The sequence below is a fragment of the Ornithorhynchus anatinus genome, chromosome 18, assembly GCF_004115215.2.
Source record: "Ornithorhynchus anatinus isolate Pmale09 chromosome 18, mOrnAna1.pri.v4, whole genome shotgun sequence".
Taxonomy (NCBI): domain Eukaryota; kingdom Metazoa; phylum Chordata; class Mammalia; order Monotremata; family Ornithorhynchidae; genus Ornithorhynchus; species Ornithorhynchus anatinus.
Window position 1 is genome coordinate 27621256 of NC_041745.1, and position 13103 is coordinate 27634358.

The following is a 13103-nucleotide window of genomic DNA, read 5'->3' on the forward strand; positions in this document are numbered from 1 at the left end:
GGAGGAGGAGGAGGAGGGGAAGGAGGAGGAGGAGGGCTCCCGGGAGGCTGAGCTCGGGTCTCTTGCTGCTTATCGGTCGGTCGGCCCGGGACGAGCCCCGGGGATCCCGGGGGAGGGGGGAGGACGGGGCCCCGCGGGTGGAGGAGGAGGAGGAGCAGCCAATGGGGGACCGGTCCGTCCCCCCTCGCCGGGGAGACGTCGAGGACAGGACGCACGTGGCCGTGGGACTTGGGGGTGGGGTGAAGAAGCCCCTCACCTCCACCCTCTGCCCCGGGGCTCCACGACGGGGAGGGAGGGCAGCTCAGGGGGAGGAGGAGGAGAATGAAGAGGGGAGGAAGAGGATTGGCTCTACCCCCTTTATTCACCCCTCCCTCCGCCCCTCAGCACTTAGGTCCATAGCCATCATTTATTTATTTCTTTTAAATCTCCGTCTCCCCCTCTAGCCTGGCAGCTCGTCGCGAGCAGGGAACGTGTCTTCTTCAAATCGGCTCCATGGGCACACCCTCTCCAGATCCCATCTTCTGTCCCAAAGTGGGTCTGGTAGGTGTATCGGTACAGTCTACCAACTCTGTGGTATCGTACTCTCCCAAGCACACAGCGTGCGTAGAAGGGGCCGGAGAAATACGATCGACTGATGGATAGATTGAAGGCACGAGGGGCAGAGCCCTGCCTGGATCTGGGGCCGGACCGGGTGCCGGTCCGGTAGCCGGGGAGTGAGGAGGGCAGAGGTTCCTCGGTGAGATTGGCACCCCAGTGGTCCCCTGGCTACGCGAGTGAGGCGTGAACCAGGCCAGGGGCTCATTTCGGGCCTTCCCCCTGACAGTCGTCTCCCTGCTCGTTATTCAGGCCTGTGTGTCAACTCGAACATCCAAATACCACCTCCAGACGGTGGAACTGGGACTTACTCAACTGCCGTAGCTCACCACTGGGGCTCCTTTGGCAGATCAGCCTGCCATCCTTAGTCAGTCGATCGCATTTAGTTAGGGCTTACTGGGTGCGGAGTTGTACCTGGGGAGTCTCCAATCCGCTACCGGCCTCGACTACGGGAGGGAGAGTCGGGCGGAGGCCCATCCGTTCCATTCCTAACTTGGCCAGTGGCTAGCGAGTGGAAGGCCATCTGCTACAAGTCAGAACGCGCCCGTGTTGGGCAGCGGCGGCACGGGAGAGAGTTGAGAGAGGAGACTCAAGATTACCGCGTAGAAGGAGGCTACGGTAAACCACTTCCGTATTTTTACCAAGAAACTCTCCGGATCCAGATCGATTGCGGATGGAGAGTCGGGCGTTCTGGGAGAGATGCGTCCGTGGCGTCGCTATGGGTCGGACACGACTTGACAGCGTAAGACAAGACGGGTGCAGAGCACTGTGCTGAGCGCTTGGGAGAGTACTATATAATAATAGTACACATTCCCTGTCCTTAGCGAACTTACAGTCTAGAGGGGGAGACAGATATTAATGGAAAAAATAAATTATTGATATGGACATACGGGCAGCAATGAAGCTGGGATGCTCAGTGGGCTGAAGCCACAGGGAGAAACTACCAGTGGTGATCCTGAGCAAGTCCCTTATAACAATAATATAATATATAATAGTAGTGATATTTGTTCAGTGCCTTGTGTCAGATACTATTTTAAATGCTGGGGTAGATAAAAAATTTTCAGGTTGGACCCAGTGCCTGCCCTACATGGGGCTCACAATCTAAATAGGAATAATAATAATAATACTAGTAAACGTAGGTACTTTCTATGTGCCAGACACTGTTCTAAGCGCGAGGGTAGATACGAGATAATCAGGTTGGACACAGTCCCTTTCCCACATAGGGATCAAAGTCTTAATTGTCATTTTGCAGATGAGGGAACTGAGGCACAGAGAAATTTAGTGACTTGGCCAGGGTCACTCAGCAGACAAAAGACAAAGATGGGATTAGAACCTAGGTCCTGACTCATTCATTCATTCAATAGTATTTATTGAGCGCTTAATATGTGCAGAGCACTGTACTAAGCGCTTGGAATGTACAGATCGGAGGCCCACGCTCTATCCACCAGACCACACTGCTTTTCGAAAGAGAACGGGTATGGAATCCCCATTTAAAGATGAGGAAACCGAGGTACAGAGAAGTTAAATGACTTGCCCGAGGTCACCCAGCAGGCAAATCGCAGAGCCTGGATTAGAACCCAGATCCTCTGATGCCCAGGCCCGTGATCTTCGGTTTTCTTAACTAAACTTCTAGGTAATGTTGAAAAAAGAGCCAGTTCAAAGTACTTTCGCGTAGCCTCGCTTCTCCGGTAGAGTCGCAGTCTCAATTCAGAGCCCCAGGAGACTAGTGGTTTGCTTGCTTCAAAGCAGCTGCTTTTGGGACCCTCAGCTGCCACCCCAAACCACCCTCAGGCTGCTCTGTAGCTTGTGGTCTCGACCTCCCGCCTGTTTTGTTGCGTGGTTTTATTTCCGAGGTGGGGGCCGGGGGGTTGGGAGGGGTCACGGTGCAGCAGAGGCACGAGACAATCCCTCCGTTCAAGCGGCAGAATCGTCGGGCCGATCAGTCTTTGGGCGTGGCCGTCTAAAATGACCCCAGACTCTAGAATGGGATGTTGGGTCAGTTGGTTGGGAGAAAAGGGCTGGTCCACATGTTCATGCATTCATTCATTCATTCAATCTTATTTATTATGTGCTTACTGTGTGCAGAGCACTGTCCTAAGCGCTTGGGAAAGTGCAACGCAACAATAATCAGTGACATTCCCTGCCCACAACAAACTCACAGTCCGGAGGTTATTGAGCTCGCGTTCCAGAAACGGTGGTGAATTCCTGCACCCCACGAATGATCCGTCCGTCAATCGATGGCATTTATTGAATGCTTACTGTGTGCAGAGTAAAATGGAACAGAGTTGGGAAACTCGTACCCTACCTACAGAGAGCTTACAGTCTAGAAGAGAGGCCTGAAGAAGAGGAACCCTCATCACAGACGAAGAGAGAATCCTGTGGAAAGAGAAAAAGAAAGAAAAAAATGAAGAGGGCTACCAAAAGGGATAATTAAGGCTAATGATAATAATAACTGTGGTACTTACTGAGAACTTACTATGTCCCGAGCACTCTTCTAAGCGCTGGAGCAGATACAAGTCATTCCGGTTGGACGCGGTCCTTGTCTTGCATGGGGTTCACACTCTTAATGTCCATTTTACAGATGAGGGAACTGAGGCCCAGAGAATTGAAATGACTTGCTCAAGGTCACACCAGCAGACATGTAGAAGAGCCTGCATTAGAACGCAGGTCCTTCTGACTTCTATCCACTAAGTCACGCTGCCACTCTGATAATGGAAATCCCACCCACCCGCCACTCGCCTCTTGCCCAACAGATCTTTCAGAAAGGGAGACTAAGTCTTGGGAGGCCTTCCCTGACTAACCCCTCCTTTCCTCTTCTCCCACTCCCTTCTGCGCCACCCTGACTTGCTCCCTTTATTCATCCCCCCTTCCCAGCTCCACAGCACTTATATACCTATTTGAAATTTATTTAGAGTAGCATCTGCCTCCCCCTCTAGACTTCAAGCTCTTGGTGGGCAGGGAACATGTCCGTTTATTGCTCTGTGGAACTCTCTCAAGTGCTTAGTGTTCTGCAAACAGTAAGCGCTCGGTAAATACGATTGACCGAGTGACTGAGTAAAGGCGGCCAGACAATAAGTATGATTGACTGAGTGAGTTTTCCACTGGATGCCTTGACCTTTGCTTCTAGACTTGGGTTCTAATCTTGGTTCTGCCCCTCGCCTGCTGTGTGACCTTGGGCAAGTCACTTAACTGGTATGTTTGTTGATAAAGTACTTTGAACTCCTTGGAAATTGGAGCAGCATAAATCCAAAGAAGCATTCCCTAGGACTCTGTAGTTAACTTCTCTCATCTGTAAACCCTGGGAGAAAATACCTGTTCCCCTTCCTCCTTAGGCTATGAGCCCCATGTGAGATAGGGCCTGTGCCCAATCTGTTTACAATTTAGCTACTACAGGGCCTAGTGCAATGCTTAGCACACAGTAGGGGTTATCAAGCATTTTAAAAACTGTGGTATTTGTTAACACCTACTATGAGTATGTGATAAATGGTCTTGGAAGAAGAGTCCTAGGGAAAGCTTCCTTGTACTTACGTTGCTCCGCTTTCCGAGGAGTTCAGAGCACCCCATTAACAAATTTAAAACCCACTGCGAGCCCCGTGTGGGACAGGGACTTTGCCTGACTTGATTAACTTGCATTTACCCTAGTGCCTAGAACAGTGCTTGATACACAGCAAAGCTTAAAAAATGCCATTATTATTGAATGATCACATCTTTGTGAGGTGGAGAGGTGTTTTTTTACACATGGGGAAATCAAGGCCAGGAAAGGATAGTCTCATCCAAAGTCTCCCATAAAGCGGTGTTGAACTGTCAAAGCAAGAAATTCTTTCCTTTCAGTCTAATATCCTCCCTACTACCAACCATCTAAGAGTCTCCTGTCAAGACTACTAGAAGGTCCAAACTAACAAAGAGAGAATTAGAGCTGTTATCCTCTGTTCAGAGATCAGAAATGGTGGTTTTAGTTTCTAAAACTTTCTTGTCAAATCTTTTAATGGTGAATATGGTGTCTTTTCCAGTAGGTTTTGATTTTTGAAGGAATGAGAAGCAGCCTTCCTTAATGATTCATCCTGGTTTTTCTCTCTTGCTAGCTGTTATCACTGACTACTCCATCATATAGGATTCTCCGAGTCACGGGAGTGAGCTCTCAACCCCATGCCATGGTAGGAAAATTGAAGGCCATCAGGTCAATCAATCAATCCATCCTATTTATTGAGCCCTTACTGTGTTCAGAGCCCTATACTAAGCACTTGAGAGAGTATAATTTAACAGAATAGGTGGACACGTTCCCTGTCCGCAACAAATGAATGTTTGCTTGCTAGCTAGGACCGTCCATTTCCTTATTTTCCTCTAGGCAGTCCAAGCCCTTTATTTTCCCTGCCTGACGGTCCCTTGAAAATGGAAGTCAATCCATCAATAAATCAAAGATTTATTGAGCACTTACTGTGTGCAGAGCACTGGACTAAGCACTTGGGAGAGTACTTTTTCCCTGTCCACAGGAATGTACAGTTTATGGCAGGGGAGGCAGACATTAAAATACTTTATGTATATATATGTAAGTGCTGTGCCGCTGAGGGTGGGGTGAAAATCTTGTGCTTAAAGGAAACAGATTCAAGTGAATAGGCGATGCAGGAGGGGGAGTGTTGGGGAAATTGAGGGATTTGGTGGAAAAGTCCTCTTGGAGATATAATTATAGTGGGATTTTGAAGGTGGGGAGGGTCTTTCAGATACGATCAGGAAGGGAGTTCCAGGCCAAAGAGAGGACGTGGGCAAGGGGTGGTGGTGAGAAAGAGGAGATCTAGGTACGGTAGCCCGTTGTGTGCAGAGATTGTCTCTATTGCTGAATTGTACTTTCCAAGCGCTTAGTACAGTGCTCTGCACACGGTAAGTGCTCAATAAATACGATTGAATGAATGAAAGTGTAAATTGGCATTAAGGGAGCAAAGTGTGCAGGCTGAGTTGTAGTAGGAAATCCGTGAGGAAAGGTAGGGAGAGAGGCTGATTGAGAGCTTTAAAGCTGATGGTGAGGAGTTTCTGTTCGATGTGGAGGTGGATGGGAAACCACTGGAGGTTCTTGGGGAATGGGAAAGGGCTTCTTAGGGAAGGAGACAGACTGACTCAGAATGATTTGGGACTGATAAATTATAGGCTACCTCCCTTCAAATTCCTCCTTCATCATTCTTCCTTCTCAATCCTAGGTGAATGTAGACTTAAGCTTCCACTGGTATTAGGAGAACAAACAAGAATCCAGTACGTTCAATACTATATCCACTTTTCACCCTCTCATCTACCCTATTCAGTGTTCTAGGAGTTATTGAATTTAGAAGAAGTGGTAATTTGTCCAATAGGCAGCTCTCTGCACGAGGAGGGTTCATAGAGCCACCTGTTTTCCTTGGAACTAGCTGCTGGTTAGCTCCTGAGAAAATCACTCCTTAGTCTGTTACCAGCATAGGAGTTAGAGATGGAAAATAGAGATGGAAAATACCTAATGGCTCAAACTGTGGACCTTTTTTTTTCCCTTAGCCGAATTCGAAGTGCGTTTTTCACACTTCCCTCCTGTGTTATTCTCCTCGGCAGTAGAGAGAAGCACAAGACACGTGACTAAGGAGGAAGTGGTTTCCCCAGCCTAATGAACTTCAAAACCTTTTACTGTTTCCTTTTATACTCCATACATTTTTGAGAAGCACTTCTGACAACTTGAGTGTGTGAATTGACTGGCACTTTTATACTTAGCTACGGGTGCTTGGTGCCTAGAAAAGAGTGAGAGACCGTGATGCTGATTTAGGGTTCGGATTTCATTCCTGACTATCCCCCCACCTTCCCATCCCCCTTAAAAAAACATAAATGGCCAAGCACTGTGAACCCTCCTACTTGGATGTGCATCAAAAGGACTGTTGGGAGGGCTTTCAGCAGAGGGTTTATATCTGACGAAGAAACTGTCACCTATACTCTGTCGGTCAATCCTCAATAATATTTAGTGTCTTCTCTTTTCAGATCACAATACCAGGCCCTTGAGTACAACAGAGTTAGTAAATCACCAACCTTGCCCTCAAAGAGCATACATCTAGCAGGGAAGAACAGTCACTAGAATATCAGTGATAGGGGAAGAAACCCAATATAAAGATATGTACATAAGGGCCGTCGAGGGAAGGGATGGGGGAGGATTCTAGAGTCTTAGGGAGCAAAGAGTTCTAGTTAGGTAACACAGAAGGGAGAGAGAAGGGAGAGGGAAGAGAAAAAGTTAGTTGAGGAAGGCTTCCTGGAAGAGATGTGATTTTAGTAGGGTTTTTTTTATGGTATTCCTTAAGTGCTTAGTATGTGCCAGGCAATTTACTAAGTGCTGGGGTAGTCACAAGGTGATTAGGTTGGACACAGTTTTGAAGATGCGGAGAGAAGTGGTCTGCTTCTGGGAAGGGGGAGGGAGTTTCAGGTGTGAGGAAGGATGTGAGCGAGGGGCGAGGATGAGAGAAATGAGAATTAGGCATAGTGAGTGGGTTGGGGTTGGGGGAGTGAAAGGTCCTGACTGGGTTGGAGAGGGAGAGGAGCCAGGATACATACGGAGAAAAGAGCAGATGGAGTGCAGCAAGTTTCTTCTGGATGCGGAGATGGGTGGGCAACCATCGGAGGTTTCTGAGGAGTTGCGGAGAGGTGGACAGAATGACGTCCTAGAAAAATGACCCGGGAATTAGAAAGAATTGAAAGTACTACAGTTTCTTTGGTTTTTATTTTTAATCCTTTGGCCAACACAGAGGCACCACCAGTGCATATTAAGCAGCTGGAGAGTATGTCATATCAGCTCAGGAAGGAACTTGGGGTTAGCATCCGACAGACAGTGACTCTTCCCATCTTCAAAGCCTTATTAATAATAATAATAATGTTGGTATTTGTTAAGCGCTTACTACGTGCAGAGCACTGTTCTAAGCACTGGGGTAGATACAGGGTAATCAGGTTGTCCCACGTGAGGCTCACAATCTTAATCCCCATTTTACAGATAACTGAGGCCCAGAGAAGTTAAGTGACTTGCCCACAATCACACAGCTGACAAGTGGCAGAGCCGGGATTCGAACACATGACCTCTGACTCCCAAGCCCGGGCTCTTTCCACTGAGCCACGTTGCTTCTCTTGAAGATTCATCTCCTCCAAGAGGCCTTCCCTGACTAAGCCCTCCTTTTCTCTCCTTCCACTCCCTTCTTCACCTCCCTAACTCCTTTTACTCATTCCCCCGTCCCAGCTCCACAGCACACATACCCATATCTGTAATTTATTTATAATAATGCCTGTCTTCCCCTCTAGATGGCTAGCTCACTGTGGGCAGGGAATCTGTCTGTTTATTGTTATAATAATAATAATGTTGGTATTTAAGTGCTTACTATGTGCAGAGCACTGTTCTAAGCGCTGGGGTAGACAGAGGGGAATCAGGGTGTCCCACGTGGGGCTCACAGTTTTAATCCCCATTTTACAGATGAGGTAACTGAGGCACAGAGAAGTGAAGTGACCTGCCCACAGTCACACAGCTGACAAGTGGCGGAGTCGCGATTCGAACCCATGACCTCTGACTCCAAAGCCCGGGCTCTTTCCACTGAGCCACGCTGCTTCTCGTTATGTTGTCCTCTCCCAAGTACTTCGAACAGTGCTCTGCACACAGAAGAGGACGAGGATATGGACAGACGTGTTGTGGGGCTGGGGTTGAGTGGAAAACGATGGGCCCTGAAAGAGGCTCTGCAGACATGAATCCTCAATGAGCGGAAGTTTCGACGGGAGTCATCGCTAATCCGGAGGGACAGAAGGAATTAGGGCAAGAGACTAAAATGTGAAAGGGGAGCGCCATCTATAGTAAGAACTAGGAGCAGGGCACCAACGGGCTTCACTATTACACTCAATAATTCAATCAGTGGGATTTATTGAGCGCTCAGACCTCAGACTCTAAGCTTGTCGTGGGCATGGATCGTGTCTACCGACTCTGTTATATTGTACTCTCCCAAGCACTTACTACGGTGCTCTGCACAAGGTAAGTTATCAATAAATACAAACAATGGCTCACTATGTGTAGAACACTGTACTAGGCGCCTGGAGATGTACAACAGAGTTGGTAGACACGTTCCCTGCCCACAACAAACGTACAGTCTAGAGGGTAGTGAGCTCTTCCTTGGGCCATTTCGTGGAGGTCTGTTTAGCTGGACTTGGGATACCTTATAGAAACTTGTCTGGATCGCTGCAATCTTCAAGTCTCAGTTTGGAGTAGATGTCTGCAGTGATTACACTGGTCCTGAGCAAAATCAAATTTGAAGTCTTTTTTAAAAAAACCAAAACAAACTGGTATTTGTTAAGCACTTACTGTGTACCAGGCACAAGACTAAGCGCTAAGTGGGCAGGGAACGTGTCTGCTGACTCTATTCTCTTGGACTCTCCCAATTGCTAAATATAGTGCTCTGCTGATAGTGTTCAATAAATACCACTGAAGGATTGACTGACTGATTGATCTCAACCCTGATTTGAGAGAATTTAATTGAGCCCACTTCAATTCCCAGATATTTGGTGAGATTAAATTTTACCATGTTATGCCAATCCCCACCGCTTCCTACCCACTGTTGGAAGTTCAGTTTTGGACCTTCACTGCTTTCCTACAAGATAATCAGGTGAGATACAGTCCTTGTCCCACATGAAGCACACAGTCTAAGTAGGAGGGTGAACAGGTATTGAATCTCTATTTTACAGATGAGGAAACTGAGGACAAGAGAAGGTAAGTGACTTGCTCGAGGTCTCTCAGCAGGCAAGTGGCAGAGCTGGGCATAGAACTCAGGTCCTTGGACTCCCAAGCCCGTGCTCTATCCACTAGGCCACACTGCTTCCCTGGTGCATGTGCAGAAATTGTGTAACTGGGCCTCTAGACTGTACGCTCGTTATGGGCCGGGAATGTGTCTGCTGTATTGTACTCTCCCAAAGGCTTAGTACTGTGTTCTGCACAAAGTAAGTGCTCGATAAATACTATTGATTGATTATTTGGTCCAGGAGCATAGGGTAGGGGCAGGACGGATATCTGGTCATTGAGGGAAGTTGGCAGCCTGTGTTGTGCAGCTTTTGGGGTGAAGGTAGTGGGGATATAAATTGTTTATATTTTTTTATTACCCTATTAATTTTGTTAATGAGATGTACATCACCTTGATTCTATTTATTGCTATCGTTTTAATGAGATGTACAGCCCCTTGATTCTATTTATTGTTATTGTGTTTGTCTATCTCCCCCGATTAGACTGTAAGCCCGTCAATGGGCAGGGACTGTCTCTATCTGTTGCCGATTTGTACATTCCAAGCGCTTAGTACAGTGCTCTGCACATAGTAAGCGCTCAATAAATACTATTGAACGAATGAATGTATGATAGAGAAATAAGGAAGCAGGGTGGCCTAATGGAGAGAGCATGGGCCTGGAAGTCAGGAAATCTAGGTCGAAACCCCAGCTTTGCCACTCGTCTGCTGTGTAACCTTGGGCAAACCACTTAACTTCTCTGAGCCTTGGTTCTCTCGTCTGTAAAATGAGGATTAAATGTCTGTTCTCCCTCCCCTTGAGATTGTGGTACAGGGACCGTCTCTGACCTGAATACCCCAGCACTTGTGTGGAGCACATAACAAGCTCTTGTAGTAAATATTATCATTAGTATTAGAGGAAGTGCTGAGCAAATAACACAATTATCATCATTAACAGGGAAGACTAGTAGGAAATGAAAGCAGATTAATAACAGCAGTTCTTATCCTTGGATCTCCATCAAATATGATTGATGGGTTGATTCAATTAAGTAGAATAAAGAGGAAGTGAGATCTAGAGGAAAGAATGCAGGGCTTGAAGTCTGGAGACAATGGCCTGTTAGATGATTTGGATCATTCACTCATTCAATCGTATTTCTTGAGCGCTTACGGTACTAAGCGTTTGGGATAGTACAATATAACAATAAAGAGACAAATTCTCTGCCCACAACGAGCTCACATCTATTGAGTATAGCATAGCATCTTGTCTGGATCTTCGTTTCCAAACACTCTGATTGGATTCGAGACAGTCAAGACAACAGTTGATCCACTGTCTTCTTGTACGTCTGCCTCCCAGAAGAAGAGGGGCACAGAGGAAAGGGTCTTCGAGAGGGCAGCCCCAACCTCCATATTGGATATTGGCACAGAGCAGCAGCAATAGAAGTTAGTGAAACAGCTATGGTTGCACCCCCTGGCAACCCTGTAATTCGAACTCCGAGCTCAAAGGGCCGGCCGTCGGCGGCGGGGACGCGGAGCTCACCGCGGAGCAGAGGCAGGAAAAGCTAAATGAAATGGCAGCCGAAGGCAGCTCCGATGAGGCGCACCTGCTCCCCAAAGTGGCTACCCCTGATCGGCTGCCTTCATCGGCATCTTCGGCTCTGCGCCGGCCCATCTAGCAGGAATAGATGTAATGTTGGATCCCCAGTCAAGACAGAGCGGGAAATCCTAATAGGTAAGTGATGTCTTTCTCTTTCTTCCACACGAATACTGTCAATTAATTGAGCCTTCCTTGCTGCTTAGATCCCAGGAAGGTGTGTATATCCGCACCAGTTATAAGCCCAGATGGTTAGGTTTGGGAGTTAAAATGACTGGACTGTAAACTCACTCTGAGCAGGGAATGTGTCTGTTTCTTGTTGTATTGTACTCTCCCAAGTGCTTAGTACAGTGCCCTGCACACAGTAGTACTCAATAAATAGGATTGAATGAATGAATGGCCTAGACACCTGGGCTCTGATCCCTGCTCGACCGCTTGTCTGCTGTGCGGCTGTGGGCAAGTCATTTAACTCCTCTGTGCCTCACTTTCCTCATCTCCCACTTTAACTGTGAGCCCGACACGGGCCACGTATTGGCCGGACCTGATTGTTGTATCTATCCCAGTTCTGAGTACGGTGTATGGCACACTGTAAGCATTTAACAAATTCCGTTATCGTTATCATGAGTCATTTCACCTCTCTGTACCTCAGTTTTCTCATCCGTAAACTGAGGTTGATTAATCAGTCAGTCATTGGTATTTATTGAACACTTACTGTGTGCAGAGCGCTGTACTAAACACCTGTGAGAGTACAATACAGCGGAATTAGCAGACATGTTGCCTGCCCATAAGGAGCTTAGTCTAGAGAGGCTGTTTTCAATGGGTTTTGTAGAGAAAAATCAGAAAGTATTAAAAGCTGTGAAACAGAATCTGGTGAAAAGAACTGAGGCTCTCAATGGGTAGGGATTTTTTTTTTTTTAGTTGAAGGCCGAATCAGTTTACACAACCCAAAAATAAAATTTTGCCAAGGTTGGGGTAGCCAAGGAATGGCGTTTGGGTGAACTCAGAAGCTGTTGTTAATTTTAAAAGATTAAATTCCTTTATCCTAAGAAAAATGCTTGCAAGAACAAGAGAGCAGGGAGAGGGAGATTCAAGGTGTTTGCAGGTTACCTGTCCGAACAGATCAATACGTGTTTTCTTCTCAGTATCTCCTTAATGTCTCACCTTGCTCGGTTAATCAGTTCCTTTGTAAAAGGCAAAAAGGTGCTTCACACTTTGGGCCTCTCGGCTTAGACTGTGGTGATTGTCAAAGAATCAGTTGGTCTTCCGGTTTGCAGATTATCGCGTGTTCTTTTCTGTTCATTTATTAAACTGAAAGATTTTGCTTGCAAGAGGCTTTTGTATGAGGATTCCATAAACCCTGCTCTAAGGTGTCTTCAAGTGGCAAGATTTAACTTAGCAAAATGATCCTTTTGCAGGTAACCTTAGGGTTATGCTTATATCCAAATCAACTAAATACAGCCTGGTGAGATGTTTATTCATTCATTCAGTCGTATTTATTGAACGGTTACTGAGCGCAGAGCACTGTACTAAGCTCTTGGAAAGTACAGTTCGGCCATAAAGAGAGACAGCGGGCTCACAGTCTAGAAGATAATAATGATGGCATTTGTTAAGCGCTTATTAGGTGCCAAGCACTGTTTTAAGCGCTGGGGTAGATACAAGGTTATCAGGTTGTCCCACATGGGGCTCACGGTCTTCATCTCCATTTTACAGATGAGGTAACTGAGGCACAGAGCATTTAACTGATTTGCCCAGAGTCACACAGCTGACAAATGGCAGAGCAGGGATGTTCAAAAGCTGATTGTGAAGATGAGAGTAGTGGAATGTCAGCCTAATCGTTTGAGGGCAGGGTGTGACTTTTACTACATTTTGTTGACCTTGGAAAGTTGTTATTAGTAATGTGGTATTTGTTAAGTGCTTACTATGTGACAGGCACTGTTCTAAGTGCCGGGGCAGATACAAGTTCATCAGGTCGGACACACTTCCTGTCCCACATGGGGCTTCCAGTCTAAGAGGGAGAACAAGGAGGCATTCTTTAATGTCATTGTTGGTGTATACCTGTGGCCTCCAGTGAAATCTTTCCCAGAGGAATAAACTTCTTATATAAAATATAACACGGCCTGGCAGAAACGAAAGATGATCATCAATGATTGGGAATTCATTTCAGGTCACTTACATAGGACAGCACA